The sequence below is a fragment of the Pinus tabuliformis genome, chromosome 1_2 (genome assembly GCF_031772625.1).
Source record: "Pinus tabuliformis cultivar Carrire ecotype Pingquan chromosome 1_2, CPIR1, whole genome shotgun sequence".
Lineage (NCBI taxonomy): Eukaryota > Viridiplantae > Streptophyta > Pinopsida > Pinales > Pinaceae > Pinus > Pinus tabuliformis.
Window position 1 is genome coordinate 38,077,947 of NC_142298.1, and position 19,396 is coordinate 38,097,342.

At 40.2% G+C, this 19,396-nt stretch overlaps 1 pseudogene; it reads left to right on the top strand.

The window, feature by feature from the left end:
- The first annotated feature begins 1,411 nt into the window (after nucleotides 1–1,411).
- Nucleotides 1,412–9,574, top strand: LOC149204294 (beta-1,3-galactosyltransferase 7 pseudogene; annotated as a pseudogene).
- Nucleotides 9,575–19,396: the final 9,822 nt, after the last annotated feature.

Consider the following 19,396-nt stretch of genomic DNA (forward strand, 5'->3'; position numbering starts at 1 on the left):
ATAAGTATCAGTTTGTCATACATCTCCTTGGATGTGCCTAGTTCAGATATGTAGGCAACCAGACTCTTATTTATGGATTCCCTGATCAGCAGTTTTGCTCTGATTTCTCCCTTCTTATACTTGTGTTTAACAGCAGCAGAGGCATTTGATGGAGGTTCTTGAATCTTCCCTGTCACATGATCTAGGAGATCATGATCTTCTAATTTGAGATCTAATAACATCTTCCAGGCATGGAAGTCATCACTTCCAGTCAGCTTGTCATTCTCCCTGAATTCAAGCTTAGAGGAATCCATTTCCTTCGATGATGATTGCTATAGATAGAGTTTGTCTTCACCTCAGCTCTGATACCATGTAAAGTTTTGTAGATGTTCTATGCTAAGAGCAATTTCACTTTTCTCACAGCAATCATACAAGTAGATAAGCAAAATGCAGATAGAACATATAAGCAGATCTTACAAAAGACAAATCAGAAACAAGAAAAATGTATGTGTTTGTTTCAACGGTCAACAGGATGCTTCAACCAGCAAAGTCTCCTTTGGTCAGCCAGCCCAGCATGTGTCACAACAACCCTCCAACCAGTAGATGAGTCAACCCAAGTCAGTTCTACAAAAGTCAACGTTGTCCTGAAAAGTCAACGCAGGGGCAGCAAGCTAAAAGTCAACGCAGCAGCAAAACGGTCAACCCTTTGACCTCGATTTTTGTGCCAGGTAGTATGGCCTTCAAAAATTGAACCTCCCACAAGTTTTCAGCTTGTTTGGACCAAGCGTTGACCAAAGTCAACGCTGGTCAAACTTCTGCGAAACCCTAGCAGCAAAAAAATCTTCTTCGTCCTTCCCACGTGTGGCTGAAATTCGTCCTCCAGGTAGCTCGTACTTTTTAGGATGAGAGAGGAAGATGTGAGTTGTTTTTGTGATCCAATTCTCTCCAACTGTTCCTGTATATATATATCCATCAATGAGGGTGTGTGACACATCTGTTGGGCATGTGAGCCTACATTACAAAACTGGCTGACCTTTGCACATATAATTTATTAAGAATAATAAATTCAAAATATAAGTTCTGCTCATCGGATTAAGACTATTTTTATATGGATTTTACACCTCTCAGAAAGAGGAATCCAACAAAAATATTAGCCTCTTAATCTGAGCATCAGAACATGGAGTTTGGACCTAGTTGTCCAAATTTAACAATATGTTTTCCTGGAGAAAAATTGGGCCAAATATGAAGTCAATGAAATTCAAGGTGGTTAATTTTTGAAGGGTGGCATGTTGTTGGCCCAATTCACAACAACGATGCCAACGGTCAGCAAAAGTAACGTTTGACATAATTGATTATTACACCACAGAGCTAGCTGGAGGTTAAGTGCCTTGGTCTATTATTTATCCAACCCACGTAGCATGGAGCCAGTGAGAAACCAAAGGTTTTTGTAGTGATTGGAATCAACACAACCTTCATTAGTAGAAAATGACGGGACACTATACGAGATACTTGGATGCCATGAGGGACGAGACTCAATCAACTTGAGTAGGATAAGGAAATTATAATTAAATTGTAGGAATTTACAGGGTAAGTTCCTTAGATAGAACACTAAGGGACACCGCTTACAAACAGATCATAGATCAGTACACCAATATTCTTGGCATGCTTAAAACCCTCAAAGAGGGAAACAATCCACGACCTGAGCCAATGCAACCACTTCAGACAATTTATTAATATAAGAGAGAAAATTTACATAAGCTTTTCTCATGAACGGTCACCTTACAAATGACCCTCCACACTCTTTAAATAGAGATCATGGACAAATCAGGTGTTAAGCCACAGATCAAGTGTCGGCAATATCGAGGAGAGAATGGACCGTCTTATCACTTCATGTCTAGAACATATCGTGACCATCGAATTGTAAGTTACAAAAGTACATAGTAAAGAAACACACTTTACCTAACTCTACACTAGACCAAGTTATACTTAACTATTTCCTATGTGTCGGAATATCCTAACATCCCCCCTTAAGAACAACTTAGGATGGGATTGAAGCATGTACAAATATGACACAAAGGAGAAGGAAGGAGGCATTAGAGCCTATCCCCCCTTAGTCACAACTTCCTAAACTCCAACCATAAATCGAAGTTTAGTAAACTTCGCCTCTATGAGAGCCTTTGTAAAGATTTTTGCAACTTGATCATCGGTTGAACAATATTGCACTTCAATAACATGGTCATGAATGAGATTTCTGATGAACTGCATGTGTAGTTCAATGTGTTTTTTGTGCTGATGTTGGACTGGATCTTTGCATAGTTGAATGGCACTTTGATTATCACACCAAAGTGTAATCGGATGCTACTGCTAAAAGCCAAACTCTGACAGGGTCTAACAAAGCCACAGTGCTTCCTTACTAGCTTTGATGACACCACGATACTCTGCTTTTGCTGAAGAAAGATAAATAGAACTTTCTATCTTGAAAACCCATGTAATAGGTCCAAAACCAAGAGTGAACATATAACCTGTTGTAAACTTCGATCATCAAGGTCACCAGCGCAATAAGAATCAGTGAAACCAACCAATAGAGGAGATGCTTCTGCACTGTAATGAATCCCAAACTGAATTGTACCTCGAACATAACGGAGTATTCTTTTAGCTTCTTTCCAATGACTTTCATGTGGGTTTTGCATAAACAGAGCAATAAGGCCAACAACAAAGGAAAGGTTAGGATGGGTATGGGTCAGATACAAAAGTTTCCTACAAGATGACAGTATAAGGTATCATCAACTTTAGGGGAAGTACAAGTGACTGAAAGTTTGGCTCCAAACTGAAAGGGAGAAGGGGATGGCTTACAGCCTTCCATGTGAAAGTGGTGTAGAAGATCACAAACATACTTGCACTGGGAAAGAGAAATACCTTCCTTGGATTGCAAGACTTCAAGACCAAGAAAATAATGTAAGTGTCCTAAGTTTGTCATTTCAAAATTATTTTTAAGGCTAGAATTCACATGGTTTATAAGGCTGGGATCACTACCAGTAAGGATAAGATCATCAACATAAAGAACAAGAATTATAAGAGACTTACTCACTTTCATGGTGTAGACAATATTGTTAGAATGACACCTAGAAAAGACAGTATCTAAAAGAAAGCTATCCATTTTGGCATACCAAGCCTGAGGGGCTTGCTTGAGACCATAAAGGAATTTCTTAAGCCGGCATAAAAGGCTGGAGTCTATTTGTATAAAGCTAGGAGGTTGTTCCATATAGATTTCTTCATGGAAGTCCCCAAACAAGAAGGTAGATTTAACATCCATCTGATGGACTTCCCATCTGAAAGAGGCAAAAAGGGAAAGAACAAAGCGGATAGAGTTCATTTTGGCAACAATGGAGAAGGTTTCAGTATAGTCAATGCCTTCAACTTGTGGAAAACCCTTAGCAACAAGAAGAGCTTTATGTTTATCAAATTTTCCATCTGGTCCAAACTTAGTTCTGTAAACCCATTTGCATCTAACAATTTTTCGTCCCTTTGGAAGAGGAACAAGATCCCATGTATCATTTACCAATAATGAAAGGTATTCTTCATTCATAGTTGTGTCCCAATCTGGATGGCCTGAAGCTTCTACAAAGGTGTTAGAATCATAATTCGATGAACCTTGAGACAATAAAGAAAAGGCTCTATCGAACTGAGAACGTGTACGTCATTGATCTGTAGGATCACTTGCAAGAGCACCTGTTGCATCCCGAGTAGCATAGACCCATTTTGGAAGCTGAGGAGCTGAAGGAGGATCCCAAGAAGGTAGGGGAGGATTTTCATCCTCGTTGTCATCATCTGAAGAAGAGATGTTTTCAGAAGTAGAAGGGATAGAGAGAGGTGGCACATCCACTGAACTAGGCTCGTAGGCCGATATATTTTCAACAAACTTTACATCTCTTCTAGTGGTAACATTTTTGGATTTAGGTCGAAGAAGTATATATCCTTTGACATCTTCAGAATATCCAACAACAATACATTTTTCACTCTTAGGTTATAAGGCTTTATGTTTCTCATCTAGAATATGGGCCCATGCTTCACTTCCAAAAACAAGAAAGTGACTTACATCTGGTTTAATTGAGCTCCATGCTTCTTCTAGAGTGATATTCTTTAAAACCTTCATAGGAGTGTGATTTACTATGTAATTTACACAGTTAATTACTTTTTCCCAAAAGTTAAGACTAAGTCCTTTACATTGAAGCATACAATTAGCCATTTCCTTTAAGGTGTGATTTTTCCTTTCAGCTATACCATTTTGTTGTGGAGTATATGGAACAATATGTTGTATTTGAATTCCATGCTCAGTGCAAAAGTTGATGAATTTGTTGTTAACATATTCTCCGTCATTATCGGATCTTAGCTTAAGAATTTGATATTTGATTGTTTCTCAACAAACTGGCCTTAAAGGCAAGAACATGTTAAATACTTCACTCTTCAGTTTTAAGAAGTATACTCAAGTGCGTCTGGAGAAATCATCAATAAAAGTTAAGAAATACTTGTAGCCAGAGAATGAAACAACTTGAAGTGGACCACATAAATCACTATGCACAAGCTGTAAATGGGTTGAGGCGTGCCAAGAGGCATGTTTTTCAAAACTATCTCGATGATGTTTTCCGAGTACACATTCAGAACAAACACCATCTCTGCAAGATATAATAGGAAGACTTGTCACCATACTTTCTTTACATAGATTTTGAAGGGAGCAATAGTGGAGTTTTGAGGTCTAAAATGGGCCTCCTAAGGAAATTATAAAATAATAGTGGAAATAATAAAATAATATTAGATTACATCATCAAATTTTAGAGGAAAAAAGAAAAAACTATTTTTTGAAGTCATATTTTCAACTTATCTCCCTATATGTTTACTCAAATATCGAGTGGAAACACTTGTTGGATGCATAATTTGATTCCCCATCTAAGGAGTACCCATGTTTCATACTTTTGATGGACCTTGCTACATGAAAAATGAGAAATATATGAAAAACATGATTGAAATCACGTTTTTTCATGTATTTCTCATTTTTCGTGTAACACGGTCCATCGAAAGCATGCAACATGGGTACTCTTTGGATGAGGAATTAAATTTGGCATTCAATGAGTGCTCCCACTCGAAATTTGAGTAAAATATCAGGGAGATAAGTTGAAAAAGTAGTTTTATTATTTTATTAATTTTTAATCTTTTTAGTTTTTTACTCCAAAAATGGTGAATCATCCCCCATGGTTGACATCATCATCTTAAATCATATTGGTTCTTATAAAGTTTATTTTGGTCATACATTTTTCTTAGGAGGCCCATTTTAGACCTCAAAACTCCCCTAATGCACCATCTCCACAAGATACCATAGGAAGACCTGTCACCATATTTTCTTTACATAGATTTTGAAGGGAGCGATAGTTTAAGTGACCAAATCACGCATGCCAAAGTTTGTTCACTTCATCATTATGAGCAACAAATACCGAGGGAATAGTTGATGACCCAAAGTTGTTAAACTTATACAACTTTGTAGAATCATCAACAATTCTAGTAACTAAAATCTGTCTAGGATCTCTTGGGTCCTTAATTACAACATCTTGAGGTGAAAATTCAACGGTTTTACCTTCACCTAAATGAGTTATCTAATATACAAATAGAAGGTTACAGGATAAGGTTGGAACACATAGTACATCATTAAATTGACCATTGTCTAGATGAATAGTTCAAGTCCCTACAACACTAAGAGATGTATAATCACCAACATATATATTTTTGGTGTTACAATCATTTAAAGAAGAAAACATGGCTTTGCTTTTTTCCATGTGATAAGAAGCTCTAGAATCAATGAGCCACTCATGAGAATGAGAAGAAGAAGTACATTTAGTGCATAACCAGACCAAGATGTTTGACAACCACATGCAGAAAGTGTTATTCCTAAAGATGAAGTTGAAGTTGAAGAGTGCTCCAAATGGATGTTATGCTTCTTCATTGTTGCTTCCAAGGCTTCCATCTTCTTAAAGCATTTGGATTCTAAGTGGCCATCTTGATTACAAAAGTTGTAATGTCTATTAGTCTTCTTCCCTTTGTTTTTATTTGCCTTATCATTTTGTTGAATTGATTTTTCATTTTGTTGAGACTGAAAGTGCTTAGGACCCTTGTTTGGTTTATGACCATTCTTTTTAGGATATTGTTTTTTATGATTCTCTGAATTTGCTTGTTGCTGGGTTGTTAAGGCTTTCTTAGAAGAGTTTCCAGTATTAAGAAGACCAAGATGTAAGAGTTTTTCTTGTTCTCTTATTAAATAATCACAAAAGGCATCAAAAGAGGGGGACTTGTAGGATTTTCATTGAGAAATAAAGGCTTCTCTAGTAGAATGGAAGGTGGAAACAAACACAGAGTAGGCTGGTCCTAACTTAGTAAGAATGGAATAGATAAGGCTACCATCTTCCTTCTTAATCTTAACACCTTCCAAGAGAAGTCTAAGGGTCTTGAACTTGGACAAAAAATCTTCATTGGAAGAAAAATATTGGGGTCCAATGTAAGCAACTAATTTTTGAGTTGATGGGCTCTAATTTCATTTTTAATTCCAAAAACTATATTGAGCTGCTTCATTACTTCATCAGGGGTATCAAGTTCTACGATATGGAATCTAAGGTCTAAAGAAATAGACATCCCTATCAACCCACGTGCTTGTTCTTGTTTATTTTCCCATTTGACTACCTTATCTTCATCTTTAGGTTTAGATTCTTGCCCTGAGGCTATTCTATAAAGACCTTTACTTTTAAGTAAATCCTCCATGTAGGACACCCATTGGAAGTAGTTGGTATTTTCAAGAATAACTTGGCATGGACTTTCCATTTTAACGGAAACTGAAGTTGTAGATGCTGAAATTAAGTGTTCTAATGGAAAGATCTCGAAAAATTAGGTTGATTAAAAAAAAGGCTTTGAAAACGACTACGGATGAAGAAGTTATGGCTTTTTTAAGAAAAATTGTTGAAGATGCCAACAAAGTACGGGAATGTGCGGAAGTGAATGATAATGTTATATTTAAAAAAAAAAATCCCTCATCTTTCCAAACTTAATCTAATTAGCTCACTTTAAAATAAAATAAAATTATGTGACCCACTTTTATAAATAAGTGAATGTCATTTTTACAATGGTACTTTATAAGCTACTCACTAAATTGTAACTTAAATAAAAGATAAAGAGACTTTAAAATTATAAGTGACTCACTTTTTATAATGGGTGAGAGCACTTTTACATAAGTAACTTTAAAACATAAGTTACATGTGCTTTTTGAAAAAGTAACTCAACAAAAAAAAAGATTTGAACCCAATACTTCTATTCTCATAAAATAACTTTGGACCAAGTGAGCTAGATTAAAAGGTTAGTAATTTTTGGAAAAAATGAAGGTTTTTTTTTGTTAGCTAGTCACTAAAGCTTTGGAGTTTGTGCTTACTTGAAAAAGCCCTTTTGGCCTACAAAACAAAAAACCACACAACCCAAAACAGACATGCAAAAAAAACCAAACCTTACGACTTGAAGTTATATTTCGCCGGAAACTAAATATTTTCCTGAATGTTTCTGATTTTTCGAGATCACACTAAGAAGCGGCAGAAAAGAGCATACACATGGGAAAAATCCTTCCTTTTTGTTTCTAATTTGCCCAGATCGCACAGAGTCGCGAGGCAAAGAGCATACGCAGAAATGAAAGGTATAGATCCGATAATAAAAAACAGAGAGATAAATAAACCGAAATAAACAGAGAGATAAATAACCAAAACTGCAAATATAGACTATATATCTCCAAATCTTAAAAATGACGTAGCTAGGGCTACCAGAGGCTTTTCCGCGTGAAACGAAAGGGGTTCCTCACTGGAATTGATGCTCCTAACACAGTAGAGCAATCCACTTGGCCTGAAAGCGGTCAGAAATAGTAGATCTAGGAAACGACAGTTGGATGCATTTGTATCGGCTTCGGATTTGGATCACCAAAGGATGCAGCTGATACCATGCAAGAATTTACAGGGTAAGTTCCTTAGATAGAACACTAAGAGACATCACTCACAAACAGATCACAGATCAATACACCAGTATTCTTGACGTGGTTAAAACCCTCAAAGAGGGAAACAGTGCACGGCTTGAGCCAACACGGCCACTTCAGGCAATTTATTAATGTAAAAGAAAGAAAATTTACATAAGCTTCTCTCATGAACGGTCACCTTAGAAATGACCCTCCATGCTATTTAAATAGAGATCATGGACCAATCGGGTGTTAAGCCACAGATCAAGTGTCGGTAATACCGAGGAGAGAATGAGTCGTCGGATCACTTCATGTCTAGAACATATCGTGACCGTCGGATTATAAGTTACAAAAGTACATAGTAAAGAAACACACTTTACCTAACTCTACACTAGACCAAGTTATCATTAATTATTTCCTATGTGTCGGAATATCCTAACATAAATTAGTCATTGGTTGAAGTACAACTTGAAGGTTCTCATCCCAATGTCAATGGTTTGAAAAGATCCAAGTAAAAATCTACAAATCATCCAAAATCTTTAAAAAACTCAACAGGAAAAGTTGTACGAAGAATAAATGAAAGTCTAGCGAAATCAAGTGAGTTATTCTTTACGTACAAGTCCTTTGTCGACCTCTTCAAAAATTGCTACGCTAATGTGGTGCTTCAATGCCTAACATACAAAAGACCTCTTGCAACCTATTTACTTCATGTATTCCATTTAGAAGACTGTTGGAGGAAAGACTAGTGCTTCATGTGTGAGCTTGAGCACCTTGTTTTAAAGGTTTGGGATTGATACCATGCAATCGATAGTTTTTGATGAAGCTAGCAGAGAGGAAACAGTTAATCGAACCACATATTCTGCAACCTTCATTCAACATTTATTTGGTGGCTATCTTCAATCGAAGGTTAAATGGAAAGTGTTTCTATTATCCCTAACATCATAGAAGGAGAGTCATCATTTGTAGTGCTACACCTAATGGAATCTTGGATCTAGCCATTGAAGCAGAAGATGCCCAAGACAAATATTTCTTGATGATTGATCATGTTGAAGGCTATCATGAACCATCTGCAAAGGCAAAAAAATTGTTTTGCCACCACAGTGGCCAAATGGGATGTTGAATTTTATGTCAAGGTTGATGATGATGTGCATGTGAACCTAGGAGCATTAGCTACCACTCTTACACGACATCGGGTGAAACCAAGAGTATACATAGGTTGTATGAAGACTGGACATATCCTTGCAGAAAAAGATGTCAAATATCATGAGTCAGAACACTGGAAGTTTGGAGGACAGGGAAACAAATACTTTAGACATGCCATTTGCCAAATTTATGCAATTTCAAAGGATCTAGCTAGATACATATATGCCATATTGCATAAGTACGCAAATGAAGATGTTTCATTCGGCTCTTGATTTATTATATTGGAAGTTGAGCACATAGATGACCGCAATATGTGTTGTGGGACTCCTCCAGAAAGCACGGGATGGAAATGCATGTGTTGCTCTATTTATTATTTCTTTAGTTGAGTTTTGGTTTTATGGTGTTAAAAATTCAGAATTTGGTTGAAGATTATTTTATGGCCTAACCTCACCTTTTAGCCACATTTTGATGTGTTAAAATTGGAAACTAGGGCCAAACTTCACATGGGTCATATTATTTATGAGAAATAATATTTTTCCTGGATTCCTCTCTCCGAGAGGTGTAGGATTGATCTAAATATCATCTGATTCTGACATGTACAAATGAAGATATGAATTTATTTATATTATGGACAAATTGTCAAGGTCGGTCAGCAAGCAAAATAGTCACTCAAACCCCCAATTCATCCTCAACGTTGCATAGAAAAAGAAGCAGACCCCAAGTAATTTTATCATCATCTTATCTCACATCTCTCTCTCTCTCTCCTCTTGTGATTGGGTACGCATTTCTAGACAATCTTCTCTCTCACACGTGCGAAGGAAAGGAGGATAGATTTATGTTAACTGCGTTGACAGAGCTGCAGGGAGGTTGTTTGACTGCGTTGACTTGATGCGTTGACCTATTTTGACTTCGGTTTGGGTGAGGTATCTCTGTCCTAGCAGGCCGCAGATCTGGGCACAAAAACCAAGGCAATATGACCTCTACTTTGACCAGCATTGAATATACTAGGGTTGGCTGTAGGGTTGACTTTCATTGACCAATTTTGACTTGACTTTTTTGGACTGTATTAGGATGATTAGACTTGTTGTTGGAGGCCAAAGTTGACTGGGTTTGACTGAGCTGAATTGAGGAGGAATTTTTCCCTATTGACTAGCGTTGACCTTTCTAGTTAGGGATCTTTTGTTGCTGTTATAAATTATCAGATTTGTAAATTGTACTATCTCTCTCTGTTGGACTATTGAAGACTACAAGATGATTTGATCAAGGGTTTCCCCACATTAGGGTTTGTCCTTGGCTGGTGCCACATCTTGTGTCCTCTTGTCTTGGCTTGTCTTTCATTGTTTATGTGTATGTTCTATCTGCATTTTAGTATCATGTTGATGCGATTGCTAAGCTATATATTGATATTGGGCTAATAAAGAAATTGAAGTAAAATTTCTCTAAAGCATAGAACATACCATTATTACCTTAAATTAACATGGTATTAGAGTTGAGGTGAAGAAAAATCCCAAGCAAGAGTTAAATAGCAATCACCAAAGGCAGTTGGAAAAGGACAAAAGGCTCAATGGGTTCCTCATCCCACTTCCCGGCTGAAGACAAGCTCCATGAAAAATATGACTATCATGGATGGAAGATGTCTCCTGATTTGACCTTGGAAGAAAAAGAAGTCTTGGATTATGTGAAGGGTAAAATCCCTGAGCCTTCTTCAAATGCATCGGCGGTTGCGAAGACCAAGTACAATAGGGTTGAAGTCAAAGCAAAGAAAATTATCAAGGATTCCATTGACAAGCATCTGGTGGCCTACATCTCCGAATTGAAGACCTCCAAGGAGATCTACGACAGGTTGGTCGCCATGTTCAAGGTTAGTAATGTTAATAAAATTCTATTTCTCTAGAATAAGTTGAAGGATATTAAGAAGGGCAAGGATGAGGATATTCAATCCCATTTCTTGAGGATTATTGAGATCAAGAATGATCTAGTCTCGATTAGAGAAATCATTCCTGACAAGGAACTTACTCTCACCACCCTTGGAGGACTCCCACCTGAGTGGTGTGGTATGTATTTAGAGCCACCATCCTCAACAATGATCGAATTCCAGGGTTTGAAGAATTGATGTTGAGATCCATTCAAGAAGAAATAAGAATGGTGGAGAAAGAAATTCCTTCTAATAGAATCAACCCCACTGCATTCTCTACTCATGCCAAAAGGAGAAATAATGCAGGGTCTAAAGGTCATTTCAATGGAAACCCTGGATCTAAAGGAGAAAGGAAGGGCAGGTTCTTTGTTTGCAATAAGTTTGGCCACTATGCAAGGGACTGTCCAAATAGAAGGGACACATCACATGATGATGTTCACAATCATTCTAGGGGCGACTTCAACAACAACGATCAAAGGAATGGTAGGTCCAATGGCAAGGGAAAAAGGAATGTGGGACATCAAGGAAATGGTTGACCCTCCAAGAAGGCAAGGAACTCCAGGTATGAAGAATCAAATGTTGTTAACAATAAGCAAAAGGAATACTATCTTATATTGTCCCTCTCCACTACCTCTCCACCAGACACCTTGGGGAATTGGCTAATTGATAGTGATGCCTCAAGGCACTTCACCAGATACAAGGAAGCTCTCTCTAATCAGATAGAAAAGGAGACAAACTTGTATATCATCCTTGGAGATGATGCCACCTATCCCATGAAGGGAGTAGGGAATGTTACCCTTCAATTGAATCAAGGTAACACTATTCATTTACAAGAAGTACTATATGTACCTGATCTCAACGAGAACCTGGTGTCCATTTTGGCAATGGAAGACAAGGGATTCAAGGTGGCAATCATCAATGGAAAGGTACGTGTTTGGAAAATAAATTTTAAAGATGCTTTTACTCTTGGGTTTAGGGTTGACACTTTGTATCAAGTTGGAGGAAGTTCATTGGGATCAATGTCTTGCGACACATCCCTACAATCTGAACTATGGCACTGGAGGTTTGCCCATCTTCATTATAAGACCCTACCCGATGTGAGATAGATGGTGACAGGTATGCTCGAGTTCAAAGTAGAGCATGAAGGTGTATGTTCGAGATGTGCCGAAGGAAAACTTATAAGGGGACCAGTCCCCTCAAGTAATAACAAGACCACAGATATATTGCAATTGATCCACTCTGACATATCTGGTATGATGCCTGTAAACTCTTTGGGAGGATACTTATATTATCTCACCTTTACAGATGATTATTCTCGCAAGACTTGTATCTACTTCTTGAAAAAGATGGATGAAGTGTTCACCTGGATCCGTCACTTCAAATCCTTGATTGATCAAGATATTGAGGACTAATAATGGGACCGAGTATGAACCCAATGAATTCCATGATTATTGTAGAGAAGTCGGTATTAAGAGGGAGACTACAACGCCATACAACCTCGAGAAAAATGGTGTGGTTGAAAGGAAGAATCATACTATTGTAGAAGTTGTTCATGCATTGCTTCATGATTAAGGGTCCAAAGTTCCTATGGGTTGAAGCTGCAAATATCGTCGTGTATGTTCAAAACTGATGCCCTCATCAAGCATTGGACTCCAAGACTCCTGAAGAAATGTTCACTGGTAAGAAACCCGATGTCTCTGATTTTAGACTTTTCGGAAGTCCTGTATATTTTCATGTGCTGAAAGAGAAAAGAAGTAAATTGGGTGCATCTAGAAAGAAAGGAGTCTTTGTGGGCTATTGTGAAAATTCTAAGGCTTATAGAATTTATGTGGTTGGTCAAAGGGAATTTGAGATAAGTCATGATGTCACCTTCGATGAAGATATAGCCCTCAACAAGATCAATAACCTTCCTATCCCAAGGAAGGACAAAGAAGCTGAAACCGAAAAACAGGGTGCAAAAGAAGATGAAACAATGTCGGATATTGATGAACCTATGGATCCTATTGATCCTCCTCCTCAAGAGCCCTCCTCCTCCGAGAGGAGACCCTCATGTCTTAGGGAGACTCTTGAAGATGCCGAGGGACATATTGCACCAAGGGGGACTTTCCGTGAAAGCAAGAAGCCAAACATGTCGTGAGCTCCAGTATTGCAGCAATAATGCTGCAACTCCTAGGACTCCCTTCTTTACTTTTATCAACCCGGTAGTTCGTAACAAACTTGGAAGCGACGGTGCTGTATGCACAAGTACTAGCTCTTGCTGCAGCTGTCACTTGGTCAGCTGGCACAAGTCCACTAGGGGCTTAAGCCCACTTCTATGAGCTCTGAGAATAATCCTTTTAACTGATGGACGAAAACTAACTCAAAGAAGGCTGATCTACTTGTATAAAGAAACTGGAAAGATGAAAGGAAACGTAACCATAGCAAACCCTAATTTTACCAGCTATCCTTACCGATGCAAGAAAGAGGATGCAAGCTATTGAAAGAAATGCCATTGACTTCTACGAAGGTAAATACATGTATCTAAGCTACTTCTACAGTAACATCTGAAAAAACATCTTTTTGTATTTTTGGATAAGTTGCCAGAATTATCATGCATGCGATTTGACTGTTTTGACTGTGCAAAGGTGGATTGGCGAGAGGAAATGCTTGGATGAGGTCAGGAAGGTTCAGAGAGGGCCTAAGGGGTCCCTAACACCCTTCCAGAGAGTTTCACAGAGTTTGGCTATCAAGAAACCTCATTCGTGAGCTTCTACAGGAAGTCTGCAGGGGTTCTACAGGATGTCTGTGATTTTCTACAGGATGTTCTGTAATTTTTCTACAGGATGTTCAAAAATGGGATTTTGGAGGGTGGATGGATGAAGAAAGGTGAAGGAGTGGGTATGGAGGTAGGATAAGGGTTGGAGGTGGTCCAAGACTTGGTGGATGGAGTTGAGGACAGAGGTAGATGGCTGGATTTGTTCAAGGAGGACTGAAGCAATGATGAACAAAAAAACTAGGGTTATGTGAGCAAATGGTAAACGTAAGGCTAGAAGCTAAGCTGAGGGATGGAGCAGATGGGTTTTATGGAGTATGGGCAGGTAGAGAAGTGGTACAGGTGCTCTGCAAGTCGTTTTTCCAACTGAACCAACGAAAACTTGAAAAAATCAAAGACCTAGTTACGTTGACCTAATCTGATCTAGCTGTCAGTAAAGAGAATGAACAGAAGTTGAACTGTAATGAAACCATGTATATTAACTCATGCAACTAAGCAAGCAAAAGTCTGAACTTGTAACCAACTTCTACAAATGAAAATCAAACACTAGTGATTGCATGGCAAAGCAAAATCAGTGTTTTTGTGGGCAGCAAGGTCACCCTGATCCCAGCTCCTGATCCCACTGAGGGAGAGGTGAAACCAGAGATGTTTGATGGCCCTTTTTTGAAGCTTTTCCCTGTTAACAACCTATCAACTAAATCTGAGCATCAAAAGTCTTTCTAACCATTAACAGTGACCTAGTTAATCAGCAAGATGTAATCTACTTAACAGAAATGATTTTGCAAATACATAAAGAACAAATAACAATACATAAAGGAGGCCTTAGCACTCAGGTTGGGCCCAACCCCAAGAGCTGCAGGCTCCTATAAAGAACTCAGATCTGATGCCAAGTAAAGCTGCTTCTCATTACTCCAAAATAGTCATCACAGAAAGTTGTACAACAGTAGCTAAGAAAAACGAGCTGAAAAAGGACAGCACTATAGTGCAAATACCAACAGTTCCAAAAGTAAACTACGAAGGTTGAGGCCTTCTTATTTATACAATACGAGGGGGCTAACAACCCTCCTAGATTCAAGGGACTCGGCTGTTCCAACTGCTAGTAGACAGTCACTCTTCCCAAAGCTGCTTGGCTGCCTTTAGAACTCATTTTGGTGGCCTGTTGAGCTCGGAGTTGAGGGTGGAGATTTCGAGGAAGGGCCATTTAATGCCACAGACAACCTTCCTATGAATCCTCACCTCAAGCTTGGCTGTCACCTGGGCCATAATTGCTTGGTTTTGCTCCAAAATTTGTCCAAAAAACCTGAAATGACCACGTATTAGCCTCCTTGGTAGAGTGACCACCCTTATTTGTTCAAATAACATAAACATACTAGAAAAACATGCATAATCTATGAAAAATGGAGGATTGAACAAGGACAATTAGGCAAAATGAGCCCAATAAGTTACCCAATTCGGGGCTCATCATCACCCCCCTGCTAAATGGGTTGCTCATCCTCTGAGCAACTAGTCCAGCTCATCATCCTTTATGGCTTTGATCGCCTCCCTCACGTCCCAGGCCTCTGTTGTGATATCCTCTTCCCGGTCATGGAATCCTGCCTTGCTTTCCACTTCCTCCCATTGTCTACCTTCCTACTCTTCCTTCACTCCTTCTAGCAATCCCAAAAGTAAAGGAGGACTGAATTTCAAGCCAATCCAATTGGCCTACAAGTTCTGCATCGACTGTTTGTAAAGAGGTACCCTTGCCAAGGCTTCCCTCATCTTGGTGGGAGAGTGGTATTCTTTTATCTTCAGGCTGTGAGGCAGTGTGTTCCACCGCCTTGTGCAGGCATGCATGTAATTTTCTCCCAATAGTATCTCCATGTCCTCAAAGTGGGCAATGGCTTGAACCTGTTGCTCAATGTATTCAGGTAGATCCTGAGGACTATTGGCCAAGTGCTGGTGGGCACTTATCACTGCTGATGGGTCATCCGGCTCTGCTCTAATCATGAGAGGCTCACTGAGCTCTCTGCCTATGATACTACGGACCTCTGCTGCTCTCTTCTCCTCATGGCTCATCCAAGAGGCCATGGCCATAAGCTAGACATCTCCTATCACTGTGTTGGGATCCCATGCGTTCATGTTCAGAAGGGCGAAATTGTGCAAGTAGAACTCTGATAATTTGTTCCTATCCTCAGATGAACTACTGCCACATAGAGCTACAAATTGATGATAATTTTGGAATGGGGTGATGCCCCTTTGAGCCAAGGTATTGATCTGAAACTATAACCACTGATCCTTGAGGTATAGGGCATAGGATTTGGCAGGCTACCTACACTGCAGAGCTTCCATTGCCCAGCTGGCCATGTAGGCCAATTGGGCCTCCTTTTCTTGTACCTGTTGTTTCAGAGACTATGTCTCCAATTCTTTTTCCTGTAGCTGTCGATTCAGTGTCTCAATTTCAGTCTGCATCCCTTCCTTTCTCTTCTGTTCATCAGGGGTATCTTTGGCTGTTGTGGGCTCCCCCTGTTGTTGTTGTTCTCCCAAGATATGAGGCCTGTCTTCCTTCCTCTGCCCCTGTAATTGTAGTTGCTGTCTAAGAAGCTCATTTTCTTCCTGTAGCTTGACCCGCTGGCTGCTCTCCACATGTCGTACCATAGCCAATTCCCTCCTTGCCTCTTTGAGTTGTTCCTCCAGAGAACCTATATCCGCCACACCCTTGGACTTAGAGATTTTCATCGAAGTGTGGGTCCTCACTCTCTCTTCTTCTAGTGCAAGGAAAAGTGGCACTGTGAATTTTTGAGGAATGATCTTTCCGGCCTCCAAGAAGTTATAGTAGGAGCCCAAGCTGGGCTGGGGGCTAGGTTCCACAATTTTCTCCACCTTTTCTTCCTTCTGTGGTGAGTTAGCTGCCTCACCTTCCATTTCTACAGTCTCCTTCAGCCTAGCCAGTGTTTCCTGTAGAATAGTCTCAGCATCCTGTAGAGAGGCCTTTGTGTCCAACATTTTCATTCTCTCCCTCTAGGTGGATGTCTTTGGGCTTCCCCATTCATAAGTGATGGATGCCTTGGAGGGGGACCTCTCCTTTTGTGTGGTAGGGGTGTCTACAATTGTGATTGGTTCTTTTGACGGTGGCTGGGGTCTGCCAGTCTTAATCCTCACACTCCTTCTTGCCTTAAAATATAGGGGAGGCTCCCTCTTTCGCTTTCCCTTCTACTTGGGAGATGTGCTTAGGGTGGCCAGCACAGCTGCTGCCTCCCTAGCTAAAATTTCCGGTGATTTTTCCCTCTGTTGCTCTGTCTTCAGACTTCCTATAGAAAGTCTTATGCTGATTGTTTTTTGTCTTCCTGTAGAAGCAGTTTTCAGGCTTCCTGTAGAAACAGTTTTCACTGTTTTGGCCTGCTTGGCTGGGGGGTCTTCTCCTTCAATTCTGTTGTGGTTTCCTTGGATGTCCCCTCACTTGCTTGGACTTTTTCAGTCCTTTCTGCCCTAATTTGCAACCATTTCTCCCTTGGCGTTTGTGCCTTTATTCCACCTACAGTTTTGGGCTCAGCAGCTTGGCCCTTCTCTTGTTTCTCTTTTTGCTTTTTCTGTGGTGGTCTGTCCTGGGGTTCCTTACCCTTAGTTTTCTTCTCTGCCTCAATATGCTCCCTTTCCTCACTGCTGGATGAAGTGGGTTCTTCGGCCAGAATTCGGATATCATCATCCTTGGACATATTGCGAAAAATCTCCCAGGAGAGAGGGACAATATAAGTATGGAGGGCATCTTCTACTAGAAGATTGATAAGCCCATGATGGGCCAGCTGGTCTGGTGTCCCTTCCTTCAGTTTTGTGCCACACTCAATCAACGATTGTAGGAGGAAGTAGGGGATGCTTAACTTTTGTTCTGTGGGTAACTTATGCCTGACTTCAGTTAACAACCGGAAGTGATAACCATATACAATACTGAACCACCCCTCACAGGTAATGTATTTCATGATCTGAAGGTTGACCTCGCTCCAAAATGGATGTAGGCTGGCTCTCCGGACCCCATTTTTATACTCTGAAAACTGTTCTTCTGGTAGGAAGAATTGCTTTTTGGCCTTCTGGCCCAATTTCCTTTCCTCTTTATCCCAGGGTATCCCCAATGGCAAATCAGTGACTCGACTAATGAGTTGTGGGGTGATTTTTAAGGTCAATCCTCAGAAATTTACAGTGGCCAGTGTCTTTGATTTAGGTTGCAGGGACTTGAGGAACTCCTCTGTTATCTCATCATCGTGACCTTGAATTCTGTCACAGAAGGTCATCCAATTTGCACGGGTAAATAGGTCTACCACCTCAGGAGTTTCTCGCAACTTCTTGGAATCCGAGGGTTCCTTTCTGATAAACCCTCCTGGCATGGTGAAAAATACTCTGTTTTGGCTTGTGCTCTGATCAGAAAGGGAATTCTGTGTATGGTTTACTCCTTTGATGTTCAGGACAGGGTTTCTCAGATGTTTGTATCTCCCTTTCACCAATCCCCTGGTTATAATACTGTTGCTGCCCCAAGACTCGACTGTCAAAAGGAAATTAGGCTCTCACAGATAGAGTGTAGAGCTTAATTAGCACACCAATCACATACAAGTCACATTTTTTATGCACAGGTCAATCCTTACAGAGGTTTATCGTTTCTACAGGAGGAATTCGTTAACAGGAACCGTGGAGGAGAATGTGACGCAGCATCATTTGAAAGAAATTCCTTGTATCATACAGGTAGACCACCATTCTTGACCCACAGGCAGACTTTTTTTAACTTTCCCTACTCCAAACAGTTTAATTTACCACCTCTCGAAATATCATGCATGGGTATGGCGTTTTTCGAGCCTACCTCTCTTCGAAACTCCAATTTCGACGTAGAAGATCTGGATTTCTCTGCTCCGGGAGGCTATGCTGTGCTTCCTGTAGAGAGCTTTGCCATCTTCTGGAAGATGTCGCGACGCTTCTGAGCAAGCCTGGGACACGGGAGGAGTTTGAAACGGGCCGAGAAGCTCGGGCTAACGAACTGCAGAGGAGGAGGAGGCGTACGTTGCTGAACCGGTTGCAATAGTAAATGGCAGTGGTTAATGTGAGTGTTATGGCTGAAGGATTTTGAATTACGACGCAATTCATGGCGCGGGGGTGAGGTGTCCAGGCCGATCCGTTGGCCAATGTCACGGCCATCATTCTCTGGCGTGTCTCTGACTGCCATTTTTCTATCTCTGCCATTACCTGCCGTCATCACTGCCCATCTACCGATTTCACTGCAAATCCGCCGATTTTCCTCGACTGGACACTTCCCACGTGTCGACTCCACGTCCCTTTGGCGGATTCGAGCGTAACCGAGCTCGTTCGAATCCCACGAGGCCATTCGACTGACTGTGGGTGGCCAGTTGACTGGCCACCAAATTTGTTCAATCCGCACCATTCACAGACATGCAATTTTCATAGTATAGTCTATGCAATTTGACGAAATAAGGTTAGGCACTTACCTGTGTGGCCATGGACGTGCTTTGCAGGTTTCCGGACGTGGAATGATGGCTTTGCTCATTGCTGCTTCGTGCACAGGCGCTGGAATTCCTTCGTTCATTGGTTGATGCTGCATGCAAGG